The sequence below is a fragment of the Camelus ferus genome, chromosome X (assembly GCF_009834535.1).
Source record: "Camelus ferus isolate YT-003-E chromosome X, BCGSAC_Cfer_1.0, whole genome shotgun sequence".
NCBI classification, from domain to species: domain Eukaryota; kingdom Metazoa; phylum Chordata; class Mammalia; order Artiodactyla; family Camelidae; genus Camelus; species Camelus ferus.
The window spans coordinates 100182459-100203292 of record NC_045732.1 but is presented as its reverse complement, the minus strand read 5'-3'; the positions used below and the strand labels follow the sequence as shown (position 1 = coordinate 100203292).

At 44.0% G+C, this 20834-nt stretch overlaps 1 long non-coding RNA gene across 1 annotated transcript; it reads right to left on the bottom strand.

Moving 5' to 3' along the window:
* Positions 1–1859: 1859 nt before the first annotated feature.
* On the bottom strand, positions 1860–5897 carry LOC116662091. The gene is made up of 3 exons (XR_004318076.1): positions 5789–5897; positions 4931–4936; positions 1860–1869 (listed from the first exon to the last, which is right to left on the bottom strand). It is a non-coding gene; the product is annotated as an uncharacterized LOC116662091 (long non-coding RNA).
* Positions 5898–20834: the final 14937 nt, after the last annotated feature.

The following is a 20834-nucleotide window of genomic DNA, read 5'->3' as shown; positions in this document are numbered from 1 at the left end:
CGGGCGACTTCTTAAGCCGAGGGCCCCCGTCCGCCCCCAGGCGCCCCAGGAGGCAGGCTGTGAGTGTGGAATCCTTCCGGGCACGACCCCGCTCTGCCCTGGCTGGGTGGGGCTGTGCAGGACTCCAAGCAAGTGTGAGGGAAAGGCGAGCATGAGCTGCGGCTGTGGCCCTGTGGCGGCGCGTGAGGCTGTGCGGGTGAGGGAGCAGGGGAGCAGGCGGGCAAGGGTGCCGGGCTGTTTGCGGGCGGGGGCTGGGCGAGAGCGGAAAAGTCCGGCGCCTCCGGGGGCTGGGGCAGCAGCGAGAGATTGCTGGCTTTCAGGCTCCGGGGTCTTGGGGAGGAGTGGAACTGGTAGACAGGAGCCCAGTCCCCACTGTTGGAAAGGAAAAAAAAAAAAAAAAACAAAAGAAAACAAAAAACTAACAATTCAAATGCATCAAAAAGATGCTGTGTTTTGACCACAGGCAGGTTTTCTTCCAAGGAGAGGATGACAACAAAATGAACTTCCTAAAAAAAACTTGTAAATGTTCAGAATTCCAACACAAATCCAGCTCTATCTTGACATTTTGTTGAATCTAAATAGGGTCTCAGTTTATATTTTCACATGAAGATACATTTTAATGCACGCTCTTTACAAAGAAATATGACTGCAAAAAGTTGTGGAATGCTGACCAAAACATTTTTTAATAACATAAAATATGTATAATAATTCCCTAAAAAAAATCTCTGTAAAAACAAGCTTGGTCTTAGAAAAAGTTGCAGAAATAGTAGAAAATTCCCATATCGCCTTCATCTAGCTTCCTGGTATGTTAACATTTTAAATAAACAGAGTAATGATTAAAACAAGAAATCAACGTGGACACAATACAGTTAACTACAGCCTTCATGCAAACCCACACGTCCTTTTCCTGTCCGAGAATTCCACCCAGGACCCCACACTCCTTTCAGTCATCCGCAGATCTGTGACACTTACTCTTTCATTCCTTGTCATTGTGGGCTGGACTCTTTGGATGAATGTGACAAGTTATTTCGTAGACTGCCCCTTCGTTTGGGCTTGTCCAATTCTTCTCTTGATTAGATGCAGGGTATGCATTTGGGGCAGGGATACCACAGAAGGGACACTGTGGCAACACATGATGTCACTCTGCCATATTCCTGGTGCGGTTAACCACAATAACGTGGCTCAGGTGGTACCTGCTGGGATTCCCCCCATAAATCGCTGTTCTTGTCTCCTTGGTAATTGGTAAGTATCCTGGGGGAGATACTGTGTCCTAATATCACATCATGATTCTTCGACGTTATGGATACAAAAATTAACATGTGGCTCACGGTGTACAGCTTAAATGGTTAGCTCCATTTGTATCCTTTGGAGGAGGAAAACTTCCAAGCTGAGATCTTCAAAGATGCAGTTTTAAAAACAGCCCCTGCATTCAGTCATTGATGAGAGTTAGATAAGAGTAAGCACAGTACTTAGAATGTCGAGGGATTATTCGTGTGCGAGCAGCAGTCCAGGCAGCTCCACAGCAAGAAGGCCAGTCCCAACGACACAACCTGCACAGAAGACCGGGGTCCACGTCTCGCCAGTGATCCATCTGAGGGGTGTTCGAATAATCACTTAATTTTGTGTAATTTGTATCCTGAGTATAAACAAACGTTCTTAGAGTATCTATTTCAAAGTGATACTGTAAATGTAAGTACATTGTTGGCTAAGTTTAGTGCCAACAAACACTTCCATTGAAAAGAGGAATGATCTCTCTACACTGAACACTGCTTTTAAAAGAATAAAGTCTATTACTTTAACGAAAATGAGTTATGATGCACTATCATAGAAGAGCATCCACCTGACCTGAAGTCATGAACAAACGACACTCTAAACCCGTCACTGAGACCTAGGAGCCCCGCCAGCAGATTCATTTACCTGCAAGCATCAGGTAACCTTTGCAATCTCAAAGGGGTCGACCCAACGGAAACACCCCCTCAGACGGGCATGGTGGGTGGTGTACCAATGAGAAGAACGGCCAGTTCAGCACACTGAGAGAAAGACACTTAAGACAGTTATGTAAAGTTGCAAAACACATGTAAAACCCTATGGAAAAACCGTATATTTTTAAAGCACCAACCGTTTTCTTAAACAGATATAAAGGAGTGGGTGTACAGCCTGACACAATCACAAAGATCATCCAACATACAGTTTATGTGCCAAAAGTTCAGGCAAAGAAGCATTTCTCGTGAACCAGCATTCTAAACCATGGCCATTTTCCTCGGATTTGGAGCCAGACAGGGTTCCTCCCCAGCCCCGCCACTCACAAGAGGTGTGACGCTGAGCAGGTACACCCGCTTCCCTCCCAGGGACGTGGCAGCCTGTAAAGACACCTCTCAATCAAAGGTAACCATTTGTATAATGAACCCCCCACGTTCCAGCAGTGACTTCCGGTGGCGGGTGAGTTAATCAGTCCGGCATAGTTGGCTCAGAGGGGTTGCGCTCACAGTCACTGTGCGTGTGTGTGTGTGTGTGTGTGTGTGTGTATCCGTGAGTGCACCGTGTCCCCTGAAAACACATGTTGAAGTTGTAACCCCCAGTACTTGTGAATGTGACCTTACGTGGAAATGAGATCTTTGCAGATGGAGTTAAATTAAGACGAGGTCACACTGGATTAGGGTGGGCCTTAAATCCAATGAATGGCATCTTTACTAGAGAAAGGAAAGATCTGGAGACAGAGACACCTGAAGGTAAAGATGGAGGCAGAGACTGGAGTGATGTGGCCACAAGGCAAGGAACGTCTGGAGCCACCAGAAGCTGGGAGACAGGCGTGGTATAAATCCTCCCTCAGGGCTTCCCAAAGGAACCAACCTTTCCAACACTTTGATCTTCTGGTCTCCTGATCTGTGAGAAATCCATTTCTGTTGTTTAAGACCCCTGGTTTGTGGTAAGTTGTGGTAGCCAGGGGACACTTATCCAGAATAATGACGGTATCTTGGTACATACATTAAAAACAAAACTCCTTCTGTATTAGAGATACATTCTGTAATATTTATGGGTGAAATAACCTGACGTCTGAGATTTGCTTTAAATAACTCTAATAACAAGGAAAAAACAGTGTGGGGACAGGAGACACAAGCTCATGAAATAGTGACAATGGTGGAAGCAGGGTGAGGAGTACATGGAAATACACCGAGTATTCCACATACTTGGGTATGTCTGACAATTTCCGTATTAACAAGTTAAGAGCGTGCATGTCAGGGGTGAGCAGACTAGCTTCTAAACTATATATGGAACATGTGTCCCAGTGCAAACAATGCTAGTATCCCATCTTACTCACTACCCTCTTTGAAATAGAAAAAGCAGCAAAACCAGCGGAACTCTGTTCACTAAAGCCGCCACCACATACTGCCGTGTGAGCAGCAATCATCCAACTGAATTTCTTGAGTTAAATCTTAAATTCATAAACCTCATCCCCCTATATGCTTGCTCAGATAAGTAACATCAAAGCATCAAGGATACACATGCATTCTGATAGAAATAAAGGATACCTTCCTCCACTCACTACGCCCGCAGCACTCAAACAGAACTAGGGAAGGGAATTACCACGTGGAACCCGTGACCCTTTCCTCAGGGTCCCGCTGTGGGAACCAGGTTCCCAATGGGACACATCAGCAAGCAGGTGCTCAGCTCACAGAGCTAATTAGTGCCACGTGGGCGAGCCTTGTGATACGACCATCAGGGGGAGGTCGCACATGAAGCGTGCACAAGAACAGTTCTTACACGTCACCCTGTGGCTCTGAAGCAGTAATGAAGGACGTGACTGCACTGCTGGGAGCCTCGGCCGCACTTCGTCTGCGCAGTGCAAGCCACAGTCGTCGGCTGTGTGGCCTCCAACCCGACAACACTCTGGGAAAACGGTTAGCAGCGTCCTGGTAAAGTGCTTGCAGCTTCCGGACACACTTATTTAGCAGAGGCCGGGCCTGCTTCTCATAACCCCTCCTCAGAGAACACTGAGCTGCAGCCTCACCTAAGTTGCACTGGAAAGAAGTATAATCAGGGGGCAGCCCTGAGTCAGCATCCTTTAGGGGAAACCTCGGTGGAACCGAAATGAAGAACACAGCCAGGCCTCCACCAGCTCTCAGGGGCCCCTCATTTGTTCGATGTGCAGTGACGCTTCCTTTGATTTGACCCTTACATTTCCAGCTTCCTTTCAGAATTCAGAGACCTGCCCAGCTGGCCAAGACAGGGACCGCACCCTCTCCAAGGGGACAGTCTTGGGACAGACAGCCCTTCCTACAGCACGGAGCAAGTGTAGAGGACCCTAGAACAGGGTTCCTCAGTCTTGGCCCTAGTGACACGGGGCTGGGTGACGCTCCGTCATGGGGACCGCTATGTATGCTGCAGGATGGTGAGCAGCACCCCTGGTCCCCACCCACGAGACGCCAAGGGCACGTCCCCACCTGGGACAATCAAAATCCCCATTCAGTGAGAACCAGAGTCCTAGAAAGCTCCCCACTGGACAGCCCAATCACTGGAATGTTCTGGGGCCAAGTGTGAACTCTGCCTCCTTTCAGTGCAACCTGGTGGACAAGAAATGGAGGAACCAGTAGAATGCGCGGAGCACAAGAAAAGAACGCAGGCATGCAAACATGCATGTTTCATCAGAATCACTCAGGTGGCCTTTGCAGAAGGTGAAAAAAAAATTCTGAATAAGTCAGTACCCTCCTAAAGGGGGTCTTTACAAGTCTCCCTCAGCTGGGTTGCCATCTCTAGGGACTTACGACAGATGTGCCAGTAGGTTTTCCCAGCAGCATCAAGAACCATCACAGCAACACTAATAGTCAGGGGTGGAGGACAGATGGGATTTTAACTTAAACCAAAGCCAGTACTAGCGTGGCTCCCTTCACTTTCATGAACTCACTTAAAAGACTCCCTGCATCATCTCCACCTTCCCCTGTTCCTTCCTCCACTGTCTGTCAATCCTGGTTGCCCAAGCGCACTCAAAATCCAGAGTCCCCTCCTCTGCTGTCTTCCCAGGGGGAGAAGGATCAAAAGGCTGACATGTTGCGTGAAGCCGGGGTATAAGCCAGAACACGCCCCCCGTGCACACTGCTTCTCGTTCACATCAGCACACGGCTCTGTCTCCACGGGGATCAGCGGAAACGAATAACGTTCCCCAAGAGGGTGTGGTCACTCGGGGATCCTGCTGTCCAACCCGCTGGATCGGGGATCCCCAGATGCTGTGCCACGGACAGGACAGTGACAACCAGCTCGCAGCAAGTCACTCCCATCGTGTTCTCCCTCAGCCCTACAAGAACAAACAGGGCATGGCTTCGAATGCCTGCTCAGCTCACCTTCGGGACCTAGAGAGTCAATCTGATTACTCTGGTTTCCATCTCCAATTCTAGCAGAAACCTCGACACAAGAAATGTCAAAGCCAGTCCCTGAAAGAGGGAAAATTGAAATCCTGGAAGTGCACACTCGTTACCCCACAGGCAGGTGTCCAAAAGCCCCATCACACCCAATTTAAGACCGGGGCTTGTGACGATGCCTGGGAGGGTGTCGCAATGCACTGACGGTGGACACGCATGTCATATTTCAGGTCTGTTACAGCTTCTTGCATCACGTTGTTGTGGAGACAGATTCTGCTGTAACAAGATGCTTCAATTCTCTGCTGAGAAGGAATTTATTTGACACCTCCCCTTCCCTCTCTGTGGTTTTATCTTCCACGGTTGGCACAGAATAATTCACACATCCACAAATATTTAGAGGGGAAAAAAAACAATAAACTGCCTGGAACTGTAACATAATGCCTGCTAGTCTTTGCTTCAAGGAATTTTACATTAAGTAAGATCTAAAATCCCCCTGGGGTTTCAAGTTTGCCAGAGAGCTTGTTTTTGTGAATGATTTCAATTTAACTCCAAGAATAACTGTCTTATTAACTTGCTGACACATTTGTCCAACTGAAATCTATGGTTTTTGCAAACAATATAAAAATGATTTTCACGGAATAGAAGCATCATGGTTTCATTTCATTTATTTATTTATTTTTTTAAATGTCGATATTATCTGGCAAGCTGTCCGAGCTTCCTTAGGATGACAGGCAGGGGCTGCAACAATTTGCAGTATCCTTAGAAGAAACGGCCGATTCAATTCCACGATGCCGGGAGCGGCCTCGCTGCCAACGCCGCCCCTGCGTCCTGCCCCGGCGACCCGTTTGTGCCCGAGCACAGGACGCCCTTGTTTGACCGTGGCATCTCGCTCCAGTTCGCACCATCCACAGAGCCCTTTTCAGCCCTGCATCTCCCAGGCCCCTTTCTGCCTCCTCTAGCTTGGCCTGACGCAATGCTCAGCCTCGACGCTCAAACGTGTGCCTGTTACTAATGACAGCCAGTGGATCTCAGGACCAGGGCCACCTCCAACCAGAGCTCTCTGCTTTGGGGAGGGCTGGGGAGTGAGCACTCTGCGCTGGGAAGTTAGGGAACCACCTGCAGCTGGGGTGCGTGCTGGGAAGGTTTAATGTACCCAGGAGACACCCTTAAGAACTTCACCAGGGCCCTTAACGAGAAGTGGAAGCTCCTTTGCAATTACCCAGTGGATTATCTGTTTGGGCCCCATACTGCCAAGGCTGGTTTGCAAAGAAAAGGGCCTTTCCAAATGCTTTCTGAACGTCTTGGAGGGGTAAGTAAACAGACCTCAAGTGACAAGGACACATTTGGGCCAGGGGGTCACACCACCCATTATGCTGGTCAACAAGGGCGTGCACAGTCGAGGGGCAGGTTTCCCCAAATTCAACCTGAGAGAAAGCAGTGCAGAGTGGGGAGGAGATTTGGCTTCTCTCCCTTAACAAGGAAACTGCAAGACCACTGCCATGTCGCCCTTGTGACTCCTGACAAATGCCACCTTCCCAGTCTCCCACGCAGAGGATGAACCACAGGGGAAGACTCTCGCTCACCAGCTTAGCCTTGGCACCGCCAGGCTGTGCACCTGCCTAGGCTCAACCCCGCAAGCAAGCTCCATCTCTTCATTTATAAGGCGGGTCCACAGCTGTCCACACGGTATGAAGGACCAGGCCAGCCTCGTGTATCTGCAGCAGGGTTTCTTCCCCAGGGCATTGGTAACATTGGGGAGCAAATCAATTCTCCGCTGGGGGCTGTCCTGTGCACTGTAGGGTACTGAACAGCATCCCTGGTGTCCACCCACTAGGAGCCACTAGCACCCCTACCCCCAGCTGTGACAACGCAAAGCTGCAGGATGTCAGAGGCGGGGGCAGGGGAAGGAAAGGCAAGATCACCTCCTCAAGAGCTTAGTTCCACACTGCTTTCCAGGTATCCACCCAAACAAAAGCCCAGGTCAGGCTGGTGCATCTACAAACGTGTCTTGTCTCATACCACCACCCTGGGCCTTGCTGAACTCAGCCAACAAATAAGGCTCTTGTCTGCCTGCTCTGTCCACAAAGTGTGGCCACTGGCCACACTGGCTCTTTAAAGAAATTAAAACGAAAAAAAATCCAGAATTCAGTTCCTAAGGCACACCGGCCACAATTCAAGTGATCAAGGGCCACGTGTGGCCAGTGGCTGCTGCAGGGGACACCACAGGTGTCCTCACAGCAGGTTCCGCTAGGGGTTTGGTCCCGGGCCGTCCAAGATGTCCCTTCCTGTCTCAGCACCGCGCACACGGCTCGAAGACTTCAGGGAAAGAACAACTGGGAGGCGAATTAACACCAGGCATATGTGAAGATCTAGGCTTGGGGAAATGAGAATAACTCATTTTTTTAAATGTGGTGGTTTTTAAAGATTTAAAGAACTGGAATTTCTACAAACTGACCAGTAGATCTTGGGCAAGTTTATGATTTTCAGAACTGTATTCTTTAAAAACTGGAAGTCAAGAAGGCATTTATTCCAAATTTACATGCAATAAGTGAAAAATGTATGAACCTGGAAAATATTTAGATTGGCCTAAAAATACAGGTCTGGGGAAAAGGAAAATGGTTGACACCAACTCCAGCTATTCATCCAAACAAGCTATGTGGACCCATTTAAAGGAGTTACTTCATGTCACCATGTAACCCAATCTTTTCCGAGGGGCCTAGTCCCAGGTTTGTACTCCTCGAGTCGTCCAGGTCCAACTATAAACCCATTTCGAGACTGCACCACATTAAACCGGCTGGTATCTGCCCAAATGTGGAGACAGACGGCCGGGCCTGACTCCTGGGTACAGAGCACTCATGCACCCTGGTTCGTCCCAACCCAGGCAAGTACTCAACACCTTCTAATTGTGCAACAGCCCGGATGTGCTAGACTTTGGCGGGGGTGGCTAAAAAACCCCACATATTTAAAAGTATACTTAACATCCTTAACTTTAAAAAGTATACATTTCATCTTAAAAACCTCCCTTTTTAGTTATGGTAGCAAACAGTTCACTGGGTCATACTGATCTTCCTTTGCACATGTCCATGCAAAACCCAGTAATGGAATGTTCACAGCAGCATGATTCACATGGTCAAATGGTGGAAACCACCTGTGACCATCAGCCGATGAGTGGGTAGACAACACAGGGTCTAGCCATACTGAGAAACAGTAATACTTGGCTTGCAAAAGCTATGAAGCACTGACACATGCCACAACATGCATGAACCTTGAAAACATGATGCAGTGAAGGAAGCAAGTCACCAAAGGCCATACATACATTGTATGACCCCATTTACAGGAAATGTTCAGACTAGGCAAACCCACATGCACAGAACGCAGATTATCGGTTGCCAGGGGCTGGGGAAGGGGAGGAAGAAATGGGGCGTGGCTGCTAAGGGGTGTGCGTTTCTTTCGGGGATACTGAAAACAGTCTAAACTAACTTAGATTGTGGTGATGGCTGTACAACTCTGTGAATACCCTGAACACCACCAAATTATACACTTTAGATGGGTGAACTTGATGGTAAGTGAATCATACCTCAAAAACCTGTTTTAAAAAATGGCTTTGGCTCCAGCAGCTACAACCCACTTACTCTGGTGGATGAATCAGAGAAGCACTAGTAAAGCTCATTGCTTCTCTCTGAGACGGGGGACGCAGGCAAGCAGGGGTATTTCCACTCTGGGGAAGTGAGGAGGTGTGGGCGCAGGGTTGTCAGTTTTGCACAATCGAGAGAAGGTTAACATTCTCAAAACTATTTCTGCACTTTCCACAAGGAACCCTTCTTTCTTGCTGGTGAACGGCGGACATGTGGGGGCACGAAGTCTGCCCTGGCCAAGGCTCTGGGAAGCAAGTCACCAAGCTGAGCTTCTTGGACCTTTGCATCAGGCACATTTATTGGTGCATTTTGACCCTCAGCTAAAGTCAAAAAAGGGATTCCAAAATGTGTTAATTCAGCCACCATTTCCAAGATCCCCACGTGGCCCAGTACACCCACTCCGATCATTCTGCATCTGCAGCCGTCCTCTCAACGAAGTCACACTGATGATGACACCAGGAGGATCCCCGCTCAGCCGGGCCTCTCCTGCACCCCGACCTAGCTGACCCGGAGCCTGGGGGGCAGATGCTCCCCAAGAGAGACTAAAAGGACCCGAGAACCTGCTTTAGCCAGTGGGACCCCACAGCCTCTTGGGGATGGGAAGCTGGCCTGCCCACACTCGGGCTACCCGCATGACGGAGGCCCCTCACCCTCCTCTCAAAGGGAGCCCAGTGCTGCAGTAACACAGCATCAGGACCAAACCAGAGAAGGCGCATCGCAGGGAACAGATCCCCGACACGGTGACGTATTTTGTGGCAAATCCGGTCACGCCAGCCCTTGCAAGCCACAGTCCAGAATTTCTTTATTCATAGTTCAACAACTCACCACAGCTACAGAGTTTAGAGGTTTCGAGAGCCATAAATCCATGTGTTCCCTGCTTATCTGAATTTCAAACGAGATTAATTCTACCTATATCTGCTGACAAAGACAAACAGCTACAGTGCAAGACAATAATATTTCTGTGTAAGTAAACACTGTGGAAAGACTCCGTCGGAAACATACTTGCAGTTTAAATGTGATGTTTTAGAGGGATATATAGTTTTTAAACCAAGGACTCCGTGGTCACACAGAAAAATGTCTTTAAAGTGGATGAAAGAGTATTAAAGGCCAAGAAATACCCAGTCTTTCATCACTGTCAAATGCAGTGCCTCCAAAAAGAAAGTATGTAAATGAAAGAAGGGAAGTACCCAATAACGTAATTAGTTTAACAGAGAAGCTGTAAGTGAGAATGTGAAGCATACTTAGAATTAAGCAGCAACATAAAATAAAGGCAAATGCAGCCTCATGTATAAACCAGGAAGCCCTCCTGCCTTACAAATGAAGCTTCTCTTCAGGTTTACAAAATAAAAAGTGGCTGACAGCCTCATTTAGTTAGTCTGAAAAGACAAAAGGTAGCTGCGTGTTTTAAGAGACTTAAAAATGCCACCAGAGCACTCTGTTGGGTAATGTAACTTGCTGTGGATAATACAAATTTTGTAGCAGATTTTTTAACTATTTCAACGCCCTTACTACAAGCTCCAAGTCTGCCCCACCCCATTCTCCATCCCCAACAAAAAATCAGACCAAATCTTTGGGTGGCACCGCTAGCAAATCAATATTCTGCCCGATTCTCAGCACGCGGCACTCAGATGGCACTGAACACACGAACACACACACAGTATCAATTCTGTTTTCCTGCTTTGCACCAAAATGTCAAAGAGATTCATTTTGATTCTTCTGTGTAAATTCAGTTACAAACTCATCAGAGTTGAAAAGATACCCCTGTAAGTAAACAGCAGTTGCTTTAGGATTAAGTATTGCAGTAACGTGTCAGGACCAAATCAGCTCCCAATATAGAGCACTGATTTTAGTAGATGATGCTTAAGTTACAGACACATTTCAGAATAATCAAGAATCCTTTCACATACGGACTTCATCATGTTGATTGCAAGGAGTCTCAGAAGTTTATACACACAGAGCGAGTTTATACTTTTGCAGAGAAGTAAAGTCACAGGAGGAAGAAAGAGGAAAGCATATTCAGGGGCAGTTGGGGGACAGTCCCACCTCCCTGTTGGAGGATTGTGGTCAAAAGCTAGGGAGGAAGAGGTCTCCTTGCAAGAGAGCGGGGCGGGAAGTGGGCCGTTGTGGGGCACCAACTGAACACCTCTGCTACTGATCAAAGAGTCCGTCTACTGCTCTGCTCTGTCCTTCGGAAGCTGAAGGGAACAAGGCATAATACACACAACGGAGTATTATTCAGCCACAAAAGGGGAAAAGATTCTGACACATGCTACACTGTCGCTGAACTGTGAAGACATGGTGCTGGGGGACAGAAAGCAGGTACAAAAGGACAAATATTATATGGTTCCACTTACATGAGGCCCTTAGAATAGTCAACTTCAGAGATAGGAAGTGGAGTGGGGGGGGGTCCCCAAGGGTGGGGGAAGGGGAGTAACTGTTTAATGGGATTTCTGTTTGAGAAGATGACAGAAGTTCCACACTTGGATGGTGGAACGGCTGCACAACAGTGTGAACAGACTTAATGACACTGAAATGTACATTTTTAAATGGTTAAGATGGTAAATTAAATGTCATGCATATATTATCACCACAAAAATAACCCTTTGTAAATCCAACTTAGACAAGTTTTAAGTAAAGGCATGATGTTTCACTTACAGTCTTCTGAAGGACTATTTTCATGTTGGAGGTTCCATTAAAAACTTGCTAATTGTGTATATGGGTGTCTTATAAAAGTAGGAACTTGGAGAATTCCATAATTATCCTAAATAATAAAGATTCGGAATTACTACTGACCACAACAAACCCAAACCATGCAAACTATTTTCCTTTTTCATAGACTACAAACTAAATGGAGTGCAACTGAATCGATACCTATGAATTTACACGCATGATCGTAGTGTCAAAAATACATTTCTTAATGCAAAGGAAAACACAATTTAGGAACAGAAACCCAGGGACATTCTTTTGTAAACGTATAGTCATGCTGAGTACTGAGTCATCGCAGGAGGCTCAAAAGTGTGTAGTTCCTTATCCTGGTGCTTCAAAATCAATGCTACTAAACTACTGTGAAAGCAGATGGAGAGCAATATTCAACATATGCAAAGTTTGGGGTCCTATCCCCACCAGCTGACCTCGTGCTATTGATATCTGGGGGCAGAAAACTGTTCGGTGTGTGAGGGGCGGGGGCTATCCTGTGCATCGCAGGATACTTGCCAGCATCCCTGCCCTCTGCACAGTCAGTGCCAGTATCACACACACACACAGCCCCCAATCATAACCATCAAATTCGTCTCCAGACTTTGCCAAGTGTCCCCTGGGGGTGAAAGTTGCCCCCAGTTGAGAACCACTGTCCTAAACCAAGAAATAGATCTTTGGGAACCGCCGTGTCTACAAAGAAAACCAAATGGAAACATGAAGGAAAAAACATACTTTGATTTGGTAAAAGAGCCTGAAATAGCCAAAGATGTCAGAAAGGAAAGAAATCTCTCATTATTTTCAGGGCCACTTTACTACCAGAATCTACAGCCAATTTTAAGAGCTTATTCTTGAATTTAATTAATCAGCCCCTAACATCCGTCTGGGTCAGATTCCACCACGAAGGAATTCACTAGACTTTCAATCCGTTAGCTGGGGCATCACTGCCCCCAACACCCCTTTCCCAGTCTGCGAGGGTTCGAGAGGGAGGCAGTAAGCAGTAGCTTCTTGAGAGAAAGAGTTTCCCTGATAATCTACAGAGAGGCAGTGTCTGCGGGGCTCCTGTGTGTGGTCTGGGTACTCAAGAAGACAAACCTGGTTTGAAAGCCGTCTTCAAGGGGGGAAGCAGCTCAGCAGAACAAGGGGCTTGGCTACATCTGGGCGGGTCTGTTTCTGTCCATGAAAGGACAGGGCCGGGTCCAGCGCTGCTCCTCTTTAGGGGGTTGGGGTGCTCACTCTCCGCATCTGCTTGGCCAGAGCGCTCCCTCCCGAACAGGGTCCTGAAGGTGCAGAAGCCCAGCATGACTGATCGCTGGAGCCTCGGCCCTCCAGCCAGCAAAGGGATGCAGAGAAGAGCCGCAGGAGGGGTCAGTTTGCAGTGCTGGCTCCTCGCTGAGCAGGCTGCCTGTGCTACCCCTGAGGCTCTGGGCTTCTCCAGGACGCCCCGTCCTTGTCTGGAGAAAGAGGCAACCCGCCTCCCCAGGCGGCAGGAGGAATAAACGGGACCTGAAAACAGTCTGGCCCACACACTGAAGCCTGTGCACTGATGTTTACGGCAGCCCTGTTTGTCACAGCCCCAAAGTGGACAGATCCCAAACGCCCTTCCACCAGTGAGTGGATGAATAAATGCTGGTGCATCCACACACAGACCTCGAGTCAGCACTGCAGAGGCAGGAGCTGCTGACACACAGCACACCGTGGATGGATCTCAAGGGCCGCAGGCTGAGTGAGTAAAGGCAGTCTCACGAGGCCACGTGCGGGGTGAGTTCATTGATGTAAGTCTTGAAAGGAGGACCCACTTGTGGCCTGGAGCTGGAGAGGGTGACCCTGCAAAGGAGGCATGATGAACTGTTCTTGCGGGGATGGAGCGGTTCAGCCACAGACTGTGGTGGTGGCTGCTCACGTCTGCACGTGTGATTACACGTCACACAACTGCCACATGTGCGTGCCCTGCACACACGTGCACATAAACACTGGTGAAATCCAGATAAGGTCTGCCTGTGCGCCAGCGCTGGCAATGTCAATGTCCTACTTTTGATAAGGCCGGATCTTTGCACACAACGTCATCACTGGTAGGGGAGGGTGCTCGGGAACTCACTGTACTATTCTTGCAACTTCTTGCGGAGTCTAACATCATTTCAAAATAGAAGGCTTCAAAAATAAGTGTCTGATTGTTGCACAGAGAAACAAATGTGGCCTACTCGTACCATGGATCGTACTTGGCAATAAAAAGGAGTGAAGTACTGAGAACCCTGAGAACATTAAGCTGAGTAAAGGAAACCAGTCAGAAGGAACACACGCCGTGCGACCTCATTTATAAGAAACATCCAGGGTGCGCAAACGCACAGACACCAAAGGCAGACTGGTGGCTGTCAGGGGCTGGAGGAGGCGGGACTGGGGAGTGACTGCTAATGGGCAGGAAATTCTCTGGGGAGTGGTGAAATGGTTTAAAATCGATTGTGGGGATGGCTGCGCAACTCTGGGAACATAGTAAAAACCACTCAGCTGCACGCTTCAAATGGGTGAACTGTCAGCTATGTGAATTGTCACTCAATAAAGCTGTCACCAAATACGGCGGTGTCGGGCACAGGTAAGTGTGACATGAGTGTTTTGCCATAATTTACTGTTTTCTCTTCACTGTGCGGGCTGGTTCTAAGAGTCATCCTTGGTGCTATTTCAAACGACCCTGGTGGGAGTGTCTGTCAGTTGCGTCCAGGCAGAAGAAGATGGCAGCAATGACGCTAAGAAGATCAGAGCGGGTCTCCCGTGGGCACTGCGTAGACAGGTCCGGTTCAAATTCCCTGTCTTTTCCTTACGCCTTCTCTGCACCCTCCCCGCAGCACTCCCCAGCATTCCACCAGGTAGCTTATCAACTTTTCCCTAAAGACAGAAAGCTTTCTTATTCCTGGTTCCTCACCTTTGCTTGTATCTAGGGCCAGGGATCACAGGGACCCTTAGTGCCAGTTTCTCTTAGTTCTTTTCATCAAGTGGCAGCCACTGTCTTCTCTGAGCCTCAGAAGATCCATTTCCATCCCCACTGACCTCCTGGATGGAGAGGGGGCATCCCAGTGTGAGGATGCCTTTCCTCCTTTGCCACTCCCTCCCCACCGAATCTGTCCAGCACCAATTTTCATTTTCTTTTTTCTCTTATCAGATTTTGTGAGAATCCTCCTCTATTTCCAAGTGGGAGACACTCTGCTAGAGTTCAGTAGGTGTTCTGTGAAATTCATTGGGTGTGTAGATGTAATTCTTGGTCTATTTGCGGGAGAGGGTGACTTATGAGTCTTTCTACTCTGCTGTCTTGGCTCTTCTCCCAAGTATTTTTTTTAGCCGAATATAGCCTTGCTTTCATGCAGTTCCTTTGTAATCATATTTAAACTATATACATTTTTACGTTTATATGTCCAAAGCAATTATTCACATAGTTTATATGATTGTTTTTTAAAATAATATTTGACAAATGGAGAATATGCAGCAATTACACTATTTATAATAATAGAATTACTTTAATCTTTGTTTTTTCATTTGTATTCAGTTGCTCTTCTGGTTATCTTGCTTTCAACTGCAAGAATTTCCTGAGTGTTTCTTGTAATGCCACCTGCTAGCTAGGCTTTTCGTACCCATTATTTATCTCAATATATATTTATTTCTTCTTCTTTTTTGAAAGTATTTTTTGGATCAAATTTTTCATTGGCAGTTTTAACCCTTTGAGTATATTATCTCACTATTTTTATTTTACTGTGTTTGTGTGCCTATGTGTCTTTTTGATTTTTACTCTGCTTAAAATTTGTCGAATTTCATGGATGTAATATTTTTTTTTAATTTGGAGATTTTACAGCCGTTATTTCTGCAAATTTTTTGGTCCATCTTATCCTCTCCTGTTACACAAGTTGCTTCATTTAATGTTATCCCACATTTACCTGAGCTTCTGTTTATTGTTCTTTGTTTTCCCCTTCTGCTCTTAGACTACATAATCTATATTGATTTAACTTCAAGTTTGGCAATAGTTGCTTCCTTCAGTTTAAATCTATTGTTTAGCTCCTCTAACAAAATTTTATTTCAGTTATCGTACTTTTAAGCATCTGAATTTTCATTAAAAATAAATTCTTAGCTTTTTATGGATATTCTCTGTTAGCTCCAAGAGTTTCATCATAAATTTCTTTACCTCTTTAATCATGGTTTCTTTTAGTACTGTAAAAATATTCACCTTAGGTATTTTGAAACCTTTGACAAATCCAACATCTGAATTTTGAATCCAAATCCAGTTTCTATGTCATAGTTTTCCCCTCAGTATGTTAGATATACTTTCCTCTTTTATTTGCATGTATTATGTACAGCACGGTTGTTAGTAGATTAGTATGCCTCCATCTAGCAGTCAATAATCTTATGATAAATAATCTTACTTGTTTATCTTATATCATTGCCTCTAAACTATGGAAAGGTTTGGCTAAAAAAGTCAGGAACTTGTTTTTCTTTTAATTTTTGTGAATAATTTTGACATAGATATCTGTATCTCTTTTAATTTTTCAGTGGTGTTCTTCGTATATGCTCTTCTGTTGTCTTTAAAGCCAGTAATTCTTGGGTGATTTGTACCAAAGAGAAACTATTGGAAAAATTCATAGGCAGCATTGAACTGTTTGTGGAGGCAAGTATGTGTGTATTTCTGCTAATAAATGAAAATCTACTGGAAATGAGAAAAAACCAAGCATAGACAATATTGTCCAGGGAAAATTATAGGCAGCTTGTGATATGAGAAGCCATGGGAATTTCTTAGAGGCTCCTTCCATTGCTTATGTTTTCCATGTTCCTATGAAGGTATGTTTATATGCTGGTTGCAACTACAGTGGTATTAGTGGCAGCATATAATGTTACAGATAAACAAGCTTATATGATATCTATCTTTCATTCAACATGTGGGTCAACTAAATTGGTATGGGCTCAGTTTGCTATTATAATATTTAGTTTAACATCTGGATATTGTTGTTGAATGCATAGGAAAATAGTCACATCTTGACAGGTAAAATTTATTGAGAGCTTAGCTAGGGAGACACATTATGCTATGTGTTCAAAAATCAAATTGGCAGAAGCCAGTCGAGCATGTGCTTCATTTTCCTGTCTTATGTATTACTGCTTCTAAGCCTATAAGCATGTTTGGTTTAGTGTATAATTTCTTCCTATTCCTGGCTCAGATTGCTGTGCATTAGTGCTTGAGGATATCTGCCAATTGTCAATAGTAAATAGCAGAGGTGAGATATGGTTTACAGGTGCCTCCAGAAGTTTAATTAAAAATAGTTTAGGCATGCACAAAAATCATCCTGAACTGTGTGAGTATGGATAATCACACAAGCGATCCTCACACAAGAAAAGATGTTTCAAAAATAGGAATACATTTTATTACATATTTGGCCCATTTCTACCCCTGTTTACTGTGATACTGCTGTTTCAGTGGATGGCCACATATTCCATGCCTTCTGTTCTAGGAGAATTATTTCTAGACAACTGAATTGTTTACCTTTAACAGCCTTAGAAGTGACTTCTTGAGAGGCAGCACTGTGACTCTGTTAATATATTTCTTCCCAGATTTGCTTTGCTAATGGGCTTCTCATTTTTCAATAGTTTCTGTGAGATGATTGTGTCCATTTATTAACATCTTCAGAATTGTAACATTGAGGCTATTTGCATTAGTTGTTTCCCATGTCCTTATTAGTAGTGGCTTTGGTAAATCTAGTAAACTTATAACAGATGTTAGAAAATAGTAGTTAATTTGGGTGGTGAAGTTTCCGTGCAGATCATAGATTTCTCCCATTTTTGTAAATGCTCTTATAACGAGATGTCAGGAAACTATCATCAGAAATTGGCTAGAAAAAAAGGTAAATCATTTTGATAGCCCTGAGCATTTTCAAACAGAAATTTAAAATGGATTGAGGTCTTGCGGTGATGCAGTCTTAGACTGCTAGAAGTAATGTTAAAGTTTTGTCATGTCTCTTAGTGTTGGGGTTTGAATGGAGTGGTTGTGCCAAGATTTTCTGCAGTTCTTAGGAAAGATAATATATAAACTAATTACCTTTAGTCATTTTAAGAAACACTTAGCTGGCTCAGCCCAAGGACTGGAATGTTGATATCTCTCCAGGAAAGGAGAGATAGCCAAGAAAAAATAATGACATCCATAATAAAATAATTGAGTGTCACAACAGCAGAGATATTCTAACTGCTACCAAAGTCATCTCTCTCAACTGCAACTAAGTGACTAGACTTAGCTGGCCATCTCTGCCTCATTGCTTACTTTTTGCCAAAAGAGTTTCCAGCAGAAATAATACGTATACTTTTAAAAGCATCACAAACACCAGCCAGGATACAGGGAAATCCCTCTACTACAGCCTCTTATATGGATAGAAAAGCAGCCCACAATTGTTCTAGAAGCGTGCACTCCATTTTTCCTATTCAGACACATAAGTCCAACATCTGCCAATAGGGGAAGGGGAGAGGTGAGGGACCACAGGCAGGTGAACCAATCTTCCTCCTGGGCATGTGTCAGCTCACAGGGGCTGAACAACTGGAATTCAAGGAGGTGAGGAGCCCAGCAGAAAAAATGCGCAAGGAGCTGCCATACCGTGAGACACAGCGCAACCAGAGCTGACGTGGAGCCAAGCAGCAGTTTACTCTATTGCCCCAAGGTGGTGTGCAAGCTCTGTGGTACAGTTGTCCTGCTTTTATCTATTTTCAGCCAGCACACGTGCAGTGTTCATTTCTTTGTTCATGAAGATTACATAATACCACTAGTGCATGAGTACTTTTATTTTCTTTGTTCTAGGACATATATAACCAGCACAAGCATACAATCATCATTTACTCTATACTACAAACACGTTGTTGTGGCCTTGACTCCCACAGCCTACTTATCTGAGGCCACTGACAGCATGTCTTACCTCAAAAGTCAGTTGTAATGGCATGGATTTACTTAATAACTGGCAGTATGTCTTGGTCAGGCAAAAGAATCACCAAAAGAGCCTTTAAAAAATAGACTGCAATGCAGCACAGAGTGAATGTCACACCAAACTGGCATAGATATGTTCTGAACCACGTAAATCTAAAAAACTTAAAAACAGCCAAGGTCAATTTGTAAACTAATTATGTAGACACCATTCCAGTTCTCAGAATTTGTCCTATCTATTATTACCACATATTGGGTATAGTGCTAAGAAGACAAAGGACTCATACAAGGGGAATCATACAAAATTGGTCTTTTTGTAAATGACTTATTTTCCTTAGCACAAAACTCTTCAAAATTTATCTATTACAATATAAGTCAGAATTTCTTTACTTTCTGAAGCTGAATAATACTACACTTTCTATGTACATTGTGCTTTCCTTATCCAATTACCTATGAATTGACATAATTTATTTCTGTTTTAGTTATTATGAATACTGCTGCTTTATTATAAACAAATAACTTTCAACTAACCTCTGTAAGACTGTGTTTTCAATTCTCTAGCATATACACCCAGAAATAAAATTGTGTTATCATACAGTAATCCCATTTTTAATTTTTCAGAGAAACATGATACTATTTTTCACACATATAGCATTTTATATTCCCATTGACAATGTGCAAGACTACTTATTTTTCCCTATTTTTTAACACTTGCTTTTTCTTTTTTCTCCCTGATGGACTTGAGATGGTATTTTATTTCAGTTTTGATATGAATTTCCTATTGATTAGTTGAACATTTTTCATATGCTTATTGTTGATCAGCATATCATCTTTGGATAAATGTCTATTCAAGTCTTTTGCCCATTTTTAGTCAGGTTGGAATTTTTTTTGCATGTGAATGTATATTAGGCATTCTCTCTAAATTCTGGATATTAATCCCTAAGCAGATAAAATGTTTGAAAATATGTTCTGATTATGTAAGTTGTTTTTTTTATTCTATGGACACTGCCTTTTGATGTATACATTAACAAAATTTATTGTCATATTTGTTTTCATCGTGGTGGCCTGTGCCTTTGGTGACATATCCAAGAACTCATTGGCAATTCCAGTATCATGAAGCTTTGACTGAAGTTTCCTCTTCAGGGTTACATAGTTTTAGGTCTTGTATTTAGAGCACAGATTCATTTGAGTTATTTTCCTGTAAATATTTAGTTTTTGTATTACCGTTTTTGAGATTACTTTTCTTCAGTGAATGGAAGTTTTCTTCGTACATTTGTCAAAATTATCAAACTGCATATGTGAGGATTTCTTTATGTACTCTACTTGATTCATTAACCTCTATGTCTCTCTTTCTGCCAGTATCACACTATTATATTGAAGGTTTAAAATACATTTTAAAGTAAGGAAGTGTAGTTCTCCTGACTTACCCTCTTTCATATTTTTGGTTAAGTCTTAAGTAATTTGTTCTCTCCCATATTAATGTAAATAAAATTGTCTTAACTTTTTTCAGACTGTGCATTTTAATGGATATAAGTTGATTTGGGGTGGTGACTTTGTATGTGGCTATTAGGCTGAATTTATTGATTATAGTCGTGTGTGTGTGTGCGCGCGCACACGTGCATGTGTTTAAAAAGTCCTTACAGTTTTCTACACAGAACTGGGTCATAAAGATTTAATTTTACAATTTCCTTTTAAATTTAGATATCTCTGATGTCCTTCTTGCCTTTTCTCTCTGCTTGTAACTTTCAATATTAAGTACAAGTAATGAGTAGACATCTTTGCCTCATTAATGATCTTAGAGAAAAAAGTATTTATTATTTTTCCCATTGGATATATTGTTCATGTAGGTATTTCATATTAATCTTCTATTATGTTGAAGTAGGTTTATTCTATTCCAAGTTGTTGAACATTTTTATCATAAAAGTGTGTTGAATTTTGTCATCTTCATGTTCTACAACCATTGAACGAATCAGTTTTCTTCATATGTAAATGTGTTGCATTAAAATGATTTATTTTCACATGCTGAAACACTTACATACCAGAGTAAATCTCACATGGCTATTACTATTTTCTGTTTGGTATTTGGCTGAATTACATTTGCTAAAAGTATTTAATTGATACATAATTGACATATAATATTAGTTTCAGATTTACAACATAATGATTCAATAATTATATGTACTGTAAAATGATTACCATTAAAGATCTTGTTATAATCTG